This window comes from Pygocentrus nattereri, chromosome 27 (assembly GCF_015220715.1).
Source record: "Pygocentrus nattereri isolate fPygNat1 chromosome 27, fPygNat1.pri, whole genome shotgun sequence".
Classification (NCBI taxonomy): Eukaryota; Metazoa; Chordata; class Actinopteri; order Characiformes; family Serrasalmidae; genus Pygocentrus; species Pygocentrus nattereri.
Genome location: NC_051237.1, coordinates 25,350,091 through 25,359,719, shown reverse-complemented (window position 1 = coordinate 25,359,719; position 9,629 = coordinate 25,350,091).

Below are 9,629 nucleotides of genomic sequence, written 5' to 3'. Positions count from 1 at the left end.
CTCTCTCTTTACTCTTCTCCCTCTCTTTACTCCTTCTCTCCCTCTCTTTACTCTCTCTTTACTCTTCTCCCTCTCTTTATTCCTTCTCTCCCTCTCTTTACTCCTTTTCTCCCTCTCTCCCTCTCTTTACTCCTTCTCCCTCTCTCCCTCTCTTTACTCCTTCTCCCTCTCTTTACTCCTTCTCTCCCTCTCTTTACTCTTCTCTCTCTCTTTACTCTCCTCTCTCTCTTTACTCTCTCTTTACTCTTCTCTCTCTCTTTACTTCTTCTCTCCCTCTCTTTACTCTCTCTTTACTCTTCTCTCTCTCTTTACTCTCTCTTTACTCTTCTCTCTCTCTTTACTCCTTCTCCCCCCCTCTTTACCCCTTTTCTCCCTCTCTTTACTCATTCTCTCCCTCTCTTTACTCCTCTCTCTTTACTCCTTCTTCCCCTTTCTTTACTCCTTTTCTCCCTCTCTTTACTCCTTTTCTCCATCTCTCTTTACTCATTCTCCATCTCTCTTTACTCCTTTTCTCCCTCTCTTTACTCCTTTTCTCCCTCTCTTTACTCCCTCTCTTTACTCCTTCTCTCCCTCTTTACTCCCTCTCTTTACTCATTCTCCATCCTTCTTTACTCATTCTCCATCTCTCTTTACTCCCTCTCTTTACTTCTTCTCTCCCTCTCTTTACTCTCTCTTTACTCATTCTCTCCCTCTCTTTACTCATTCTCTCCCTCTCTTTACTCCTTCTCTCCCTCCCTTACTCCTTCTGTCTCTTTACTCCTCCTCTCCGTTTCTTTACTCCCGTTCCCTCTTTACTCCTTCTCCCTCTCTTTACTTCTTCTCTCCCTCTCTTTACTCATTCTCTCCCTCTCTTAACTCCTTCTCTCCCTCTCTTAACTCCTTCTCTCCCTCTCTTTACTCATTCTCTCTCTTTACTCCCTCTCTTTACTCCCTCTCTTTACTCCTTTTCTCCCTCTCTTTACTCTCTCTTTACTCTTCTCCCTCTCTTTACTCCTTCTCTCCCTCTCTTTACTCTCTCTTTACTCTTCTCCCTCTCTTTATTCCTTCTCTCCCTCTCTTTACTCCTTTTCTCCCTCTCTCCCTCTCTTTACTCCTTCTCCCTCTCTCCCTCTCTTTACTCCTTCTCCCTCTCTTTACTCCTTCTCTCCCTCTCTTTACTCTTCTCTCTCTCTTTACTCTCCTTTCTCTCTTTACTCTCTCTTTACTCTTCTCTCTCTCTTTACTTCTTCTCTCCCTCTCTTTACTCTCTTTACTCTTCTCTCTCTCTTTACTCTCTCTTTACTCCTTCTCTCTCTTTACTCCTTCTCCCCCCCTCTTTACTCCTTTTCTCCCTCTCTTTACTCACTCTCCCTCTCTTTACTCCTCTCTCTTTACTCCTTCTTCCCCTTTCTTTACTCCTTTTCTCCATATCTCTTTACTCATTCTCCATCTCTCTTTACTCCCTCTCTTTACTCCCTCTCTTTACTCCTTCTTCCCCTTTCTTTACTCCTTTTCTCCATATCTCTTTACTCATTCTCCATCTCTCTTTACTCCCTCTCTTTACTCCCTCTCTTTACTCCTTCTCTCCCTCTCTTTACTCATTCTCCATCCTTCTTTACTCATTCTCCATCTCTCTTTACTCCCTCTCTTTACTTCTTCTCTCCCTCTCTTTACTCTCTCTTTACTCATTCTCTCCCTCTCTTTACTCATTCTCTCCCTCTCTTTACTCCTTCTCTCCCTCTCTTTACTCCCTCTCTTTACTCATTCTCCATCCTTCTTTACTCATTCTCCATCTCTCTTTACTCCCTCTCTTTACTTCTTCTCTCCCTCTCTTTACTCTCTCTTTACTCATTCTCTCCCTCTCTTTACTCTTCTCTCTCTCTTTACTCTCCTTTCTCTCTTTACTCTCTCTTTACTCTTCTCTCTCTCTTTACTTCTTCTCTCCCTCTCTTTACTCTCTTTACTCTTCTCTCTCTCTTTACTCTCTCTTTACTCCTTCTCTCTCTTTACTCCTTCTCCCCCCCTCTTTACTCCTTTTCTCCCTCTCTTTACTCACTCTCCCTCTCTTTACTCCTCTCTCTTTACTCCTTCTTCCCCTTTCTTTACTCCTTTTCTCCATATCTCTTTACTCATTCTCCATCTCTCTTTACTCCCTCTCTTTACTCCCTCTCTTTACTCCTTCTCTCCCTCTCTTTACTCATTCTCCATCCTTCTTTACTCATTCTCCATCTCTCTTTACTCCCTCTCTTTACTTCTTCTCTCCCTCTCTTTACTCTCTCTTTACTCATTCTCTCCCTCTCTTTACTCATTCTCTCCCTCTCTTTACTCCTTCTCCCTCTCTCCCTCTCTTTACTCCTTCTCCCTCTCTTTACTCCTTCTCTCCCTCTCTTTACTCTTCTCTCTCTCTTTACTCTCCTTTCTCTCTTTACTCTCTCTTTACTCTTCTCTCTCTCTTTACTTCTTCTCTCCCTCTCTTTACTCTCTTTACTCTTCTCTCTCTCTTTACTCTCTCTTTACTCCTTCTCTCTCTTTACTCCTTCTCCCCCCCTCTTTACTCCTTTTCTCCCTCTCTTTACTCACTCTCCCTCTCTTTACTCCTCTCTCTTTACTCCTTCTTCCCCTTTCTTTACTCCTTTTCTCCATATCTCTTTACTCATTCTCCATCTCTCTTTACTCCCTCTCTTTACTCCCTCTCTTTACTCCTTCTCTCCCTCTCTTTACTCATTCTCCATCCTTCTTTACTCATTCTCCATCTCTCTTTACTCCCTCTCTTTACTTCTTCTCTCCCTCTCTTTACTCTCTCTTTACTCATTCTCTCCCTCTCTTTACTCATTCTCTCCCTCTCTTTACTCCTTCTCTCCCTCTCTTTACTCCCTCTCTTTACTCATTCTCCATCCTTCTTTACTCATTCTCCATCTCTCTTTACTCCCTCTCTTTACTTCTTCTCTCCCTCTCTTTACTCTCTCTTTACTCATTCTCTCCCTCTCTTTACTCATTCTCTCCCTCTCTTTACTCCTTCTCTCCCTCCCTTTACTCCTTCTGTCTCTTTACTCCTCCTCTCTGTTTCTTTACTCCCGTTCCCTCTTTACTCCTTCTCCCTCTCTTTACTTCTTCTCTCCCTCTCTTTACTCATTCTCTCTCTTTACTCCCTCTCTTTACTCCTTTTCTCCCTCTCTTTACTCTCTCTTTACTCTTCTCCCTCTCTTTATTCCTTCTCTCCCTCTCTTTACTCCTTTTCTCCCTCTCTCCCTATCTTTACTCCTTCTCCCTCTTTACTCCTTTTCTCCCTCTCTCCCTCTCTTTACTCCTTCTCCCTCTCTTTACTCCTTCTCTCCCTCTCTTTACTCTTCTCTCTCTCTTTACTCTTCTCTCTCTCTTTACTTCTTCTCTCCCTCTCTTTACTTCTTCTCTCCCTCTCTTTACTCTCTCTTTACTCTTCTCTCTCTTTACTCTCTTTTCTCTCTCTTTACTTCTTCTCTCCCTCTCTTTACTCTCTCTTTACTCTTCTCTCTCTTTACTCTCTCTTTACTCTTCTCTCTCTCTTTACTCTTCTCTCTATTTACTCTCTTTACTCTTCTCTCTCTTTACTTCTTCTCTCCCTCTCTTTACTCTCTCTTTACTCTTCTCTCTCTTTACTCTCTCTTTACTCTTCTCTCTTTACTTCTCTCCCTCTCTTTACTCTCTCTTTACTCATTCTCTCCCTCTCTTTACTCCTTCTCTCCCTCTCTTTACTCTCTCTTTACTCTTCTCCCTCTCTTTACTCCTTCTCTCCCTCTCTTTACTCTCTCTTTACTCCTTCTCTCCCTCTCTTTACTCTCTCTTTACTCTTCTCCCTCTCTTTACTCCTTTTCTCCCTCTCTTTACTCTCTCTTTACTCATTCTTTCCCTCTCTTTACTCCCTCTTTATTCCTTCTCCCCCTCTCTTTACTCCTTTTCTCCCTCTTTAATCCTTTTCTCCCTCTTTACTCATTCTCTCCCTCTCTTTACTCCCTCTCTCCCTCTCTTTACTTTCTCTTTACTCTTCTCCCTCTCGTTACTCCTTTTCTCCCTCTCTTTACTCCCTTTCTTTACTCCTTCTCCCCTCTCCTTACTACTGTTCTCCCTCCCTTTACTCCTTCTGTCTCTTTACTACTCCTCTCTGTTTCTTTACTCCCGTTCTCCCTCTTTACTCCTTCTCTCCGTCTTTTTACTTCTTCTCTCCCTCCCTTTACTCCTGTTCTCTCTTTACTCTCTTTACTTTCCTCATTTTTACCATTTCTCTCTCTTTTTCTGGTTTCTTTCCATTTCTCCCTCTCTTCTCCTCAGACTGACAACACCAGACATTTATCATTATTATTCATTATTATCATTATTATTAGTGTGTATTAGTATTATTATTATTAGTGTAATTATGTATTAATATTATTATTAGTGTGAGTGCATATTAATATTATTAGTGTGTGAATTAATATTATTAGTGTGAGTGCATATTAATATTATTTGTAAGTGTGTATTAATATTATTATTAGTATGAGGGTGTATTAATATTATTATGATTTTGTCTGTCCTGCTCGCTCTCTCCGTTCCGCTGATGCTCACCTGTTGGTTGTTCCTCCAGTTCGACTTCAAGGGTTCGGTGAACGAGCCTTCAGCGTTGTTGGCCCAGTTATGGAACTCGCTCCCCATTTCCCAGCGTTCCTGCACTTCACTCGAGACTTTTAAAGCTGAACTGATCGGACTGCTTTTAATAACTCTTAATTGTTTTATATTATTTTCTGCTTTATCTGAACCTTTTTCCCATTTTATCTGTACAGTGTCCTTGGGTGTTTGAAAGGCGCTTTAAATAAAATTTATTATTATTATTATTATTATTATATGATTGATTAATCAATATTATTCATCATGCAAAATTGTGCCTGATTTCTTTATGGAAGGAGACACACAGTGTCAGTACAAAATAAAAGTCTTTCAGTCGCTTTACTGTTACAGTCTACCCTCGGTTCTGCAAGTGTTCTATAATAATTGTTCTAATATTTTAATAATTGTTTAATAATTGTTCTATTTAGTACCTTGGCTCTCTGCATGGTTGTATATGGTTCTGTACAGCACCACATAGGGTTCTGCTGTTGTTACAATGTCATGCTTAAAACAGAAGAACTCTTTAGTGCTATATAGAACCCTTTTTTAAAAAGGTTCTACATAAAACCATATACAACACATTCTCCATCAACCTGAAGAACCTTTTCACCATATAATCATGAGTGATTCTGTATGGAAGCCATGGTTCTCAACAGAACCATTGCAGAACCATCTTTTTTAGGAGTGTAAGATGTTAAAAACCTCCAGCTGAGAGGAGTTAACGGTCAGAGAGGAGGCAGCGCCCTCTAGTGGTCACTGCGGCTCGTCACGGTCTGGCTCAGAGCTGCAGAGGCGCCGAGACCCTCCAGTCGTTTCACTGCAGTTACAGCAGGAATGACACTTTTCTGTTCTCACTGATCCGAGATGTTAATACAGCAGGCAGTTTATTCACTGACGGGTCAATCTGTTTATTTTTCTGCCCTAATCTCAAACCTGCTGGTAACAAACGGCGTCACTGTAAGAACTCAGGCCTTCATCAAGCGCCCGAGCCAAAGTCCAGGGTGTTACTGATTTTCTGAGTGTAAATAAGTTCAGGGTAAATAACACGTCCTCTACAGAGACTCTGCACATCTAACACACAGCTACTGTTTATTTACTGAATTTCATATTTTGGGAGGGAATAAAAAACCCGCGCAAGAGTTTCTGCACATGTTATATTGTTTTTATCATTTTTTCCTCAAATCGATTTCTTGTGTGAAAATGAGCAGAAAAATGTCATGTTCAGGTTCTCTGTAGATCACGTCTCACTTGGGAAATCATACATTTGACCAGGGTGGTCAAAGTTTTGCATTCAACTCTATTGTGTTTTTGTGGCTTATAATAAATAATAATAATAAATATTATTATTATTATTAATAATAATAATAATAATAATAATAATAATAATAAAAATAATAAATGACTGCGCAATTAAGGATTGGCTTAATACAAAAAAAATCTAACAAAAAACAGAAAAACACATCTCTTAATAATATATAGTTATATATTTATTCATACATACATATTCATTTATATGGGTTAATTGTAAAAATAAAAAAGTCAAAGAAACGACGGGAGGAGATTTACAGTAATTGTCTGTAATTGCAGCAACAACTAGTCATTGTCAAAACTGAAGTAAAATCCCAGGATCACAATCTACCAGAGTGCACGAGCCCCCAGACCCCCGGACCCCGAGAACCACCCCCCACCCCCCCGACCCCCAGATACCCCCCACTCCCTTTGCCCCCTCCCCCCAAAACTCACTCATACACATACATACACTGATGCTAACTGTGCACTGAACAGACTGCACTGTTTACAGATACACGGAGAGAGAGAGAGAGAGAGAGAGAGAGAGAGAGAGAGAGAGAGAGAGAGAGAGAGAGAGAGAGAGAGAGACAGAGAGAGAGAGAGAGAGAGAGAGAGAGAGAGGTGCACAGATGGATGTGTGGAGGTCTGTAATCAGTTTGTACTGTGGCATTGTGGGAGTATATCAGCTAAAACAACATCATTGTGTGTGTGTGTGTGTGTGTGTGTGTGTGTGTGTGTGTGTGTGTGTGTGTGTGTGTGTGTGTGTGTGTGTGTGTGTGTACACTGTATTAGCCTCATGCTGCATTCATGACAACTGCCGGATCTCGGAATTCTCCAACTCGGAATCTCCTGTCCTGCTGAAAAGAGACCATTAGGATGAAAACCTGATGTTTTTGCTTTCTAGTGGAAATACCATTAGAGACCATGGGACACCAGCAAGAACCAATAGAGACTTAATGTTTTTTTTCCCCAGCTGGGAGCTTCCCATCTACAAGCTGCTTGAATTCCAAAAAACCCCAGACATTCACGGTAAGCAGCACCTGTTTGGCTGCTGTGTGGGAACAGAAAGTGTTTAGATCGCTTCTCCTAAAAGTGGACGCAGGCTATGGCGCCTCTCCGTTAACATTGTGCCAAAGAAATGACAGGAAATCTGCCACACAATGGCCCAATATCACGTCTCGCTGAGATCAAATCATAGACTAGCAACAGGTTTCTGACTTTGAGTGGGAGGTACGAGATGGAGGGACATTCAAATGGAAAACTAAGGTTCAAACTGGACAACTAGTGGTTGGTTAGTGTAGTGGGTAACACCTCTGCCTTCTACACTGTAGACTGGGGTTCAGTCCCCACCTGGGAAAACACCCTACACTACACCAATAAGAGTCCTTGGGCAAGACTCCCAACACCACCTTCACCTCCCTGTGTAAAACTGACAGTCGCTCTGGATAAGAGCTTCAGCCAAATGCTGTAGAAGTAAATGTAAAACTGAGGTCCCACTTGGTCATGAATGCAGCATCAGCCAAATCCTCACAGGCGCTACAGACACTTCTCTTAAATGTAGTTGATCTATCCAACATTCCTCCTGTTGAGTCTGATGTGAGCTTATAAGAAGAACATTTACCTTATAGGCATGTTTTACTTGTTTTAAGGGATTTTATTAAGTAAAATGATCATTTAGCTTTTTAAGAAATGTCTTTAAAACCAGCAAAATCATCTGCCACTACAGTGAGATCATTTTACCAAATAAAACCCCTCAAAACAAGCAAAACATGCCTAGAAATAAGCTGGATAATCCAAAATCCACTGCACAGCCATCTCAAAACGGGAAAGATCACATAAACCGACTAGAATTCAGCTAATTATCTAATCAAGACGCCATTTTTCGCAGTGAACTCCGCCCCCGTCACGCTCAGGCCGGGCGTCTGAATATCATACGAACGTAAACAATAACACAAACCATCAGCTGAAGAAAAATAAATAAAAGCAATAAATAAGTCTGGAGAGAGATCCGTTCACTCGTTCAGCTAGCAGAGCCTCAGTTAGCTAGGCAGGCTAATGTCCGTCAACAAGCTTCGCGGGTTAGCTAAAGGCCACCTGACCCGTCTGCCTCGACTCAGAGACACCGTGTGTCTGAAGCTGAAAGCTGGACATTACTTTGCGTTTTCAAGGTAAAAGTGAGAAAACGCAGGATAACTAACGATAGCAAGAAGCTAGCCAAGCTAATAACGATCCACTCAATGACGGCTCTTCGAGGGTTAGTGTAGTAAAGACTACAGTTCTATACAGAACCATAAACACTCAAAGAACCCCTGCAGACTCAAGTGAAAAGGTTCTTCAGATCAATGGAGAATGTGCTGTAAAGGAGGCTGGAGGCCAGGGAACCGGCCCTGTGACCGGAAGGTCACCGGGTTTGACCCCCAGAGCTGACAGTACAAGACTGAGACACCTGACCCCCAACTGCTCCCCGGGCGCTGTGGATAGGGCTGCCCACCGTGCTGGGAAAGTGCCCTGCCCCCTAGTGTGTGTGCGCTCACTAGTGTTTCACTGCATTAGTCCCTGCTGTGGGACTAAATAAGGGTCACCTAAAGTGGTTCTACAAAAACGGTGCTAGCTCATGACAACAGCAGAACCTGTCCTGGAAGGGAGCCGTTTTTACAGAACCACAGACAACACGTTCTCCGTCGATCTGAAGAACCATTTCAGCATGTAAGCTGTTCTTTGAGTCTTCACGGTTCTACATAAAACCAGCGTCTTTACTAAAAAGCCATCTTCAGAAACCCAATATTAGGTAAACTGAGGCTGAAGCGGAACGACGTGAAGAATTCATCGCGCTACACCTGCTCAGTTTTTCTGAACGGGGTTTTTAGCTGACGTTCTATAAACCTAGCACCAGTAGCTGGATTGGGCAAACGGTCAGGAGCGACATCAGCTAACTGTCAGCGAAGCTGGGTGAGAAACACTAGCTTGGCTATGTGGCTCCAGCTTAGCTAGCCGGTTAAATCACTGTGCAAAATGTTAGCTATAGAGGGCAGAGCGTTTACAGGTCCCACCCCCATCCACCACCCCCACCCCCACCACCCCATGTGCGGCTGTGTGAATAAAGGGAATTAGCCTGTTAGCTCTGATGCAATAAGGTCTGTCTGGAACGGCCAATAAAGCCGTGCTGTAAACCTTCTACTGTGAGCGAAACAGCCTCAATGCTGAACTCCAGCCAGTTACTGTAAAAGCACAGAGAGAAAGGAGGAATCTGTGTGTGTGTGTGTGTGTGTGTGTGTGTGTGTGTGTGTGTGTGTGGATTAGCAGTATGTGAGTTATCCTGACATTCCAAATAAACAAAGAACACACCAGCAATCATAGAACGCACACTTTCTCCTGCATGGGGCCAAAATAAAGCATTCTGCACAAGTATCTGTCTTCACTTCAGCCGATTTTACACCAGAAGCTGCCCGAGCAGGAAGCCTAAACGCTCGCCAGCTCACACCGGACGCCTGACGTGCGCTGTGCCGAGCCGATGAAGCAAGGAGCGTTTTCTTTTCCACGTGTTTGGTTTAGTTTAATGCTGCTTCAAACCAACACACCGCCGTCTACTGGGGTTGCCACCTCAGCCCTATAAGACCCCCGGACGCTCCATCCGGTGCTTGATTTGCTGCTAAATTCAGTGGATGGGTAGCTGTGCTCTCGATGCTGCCTACAACGAATAGGCATCAGTCCAGCTACAGACACCCATCTCCACATTGAGGGCA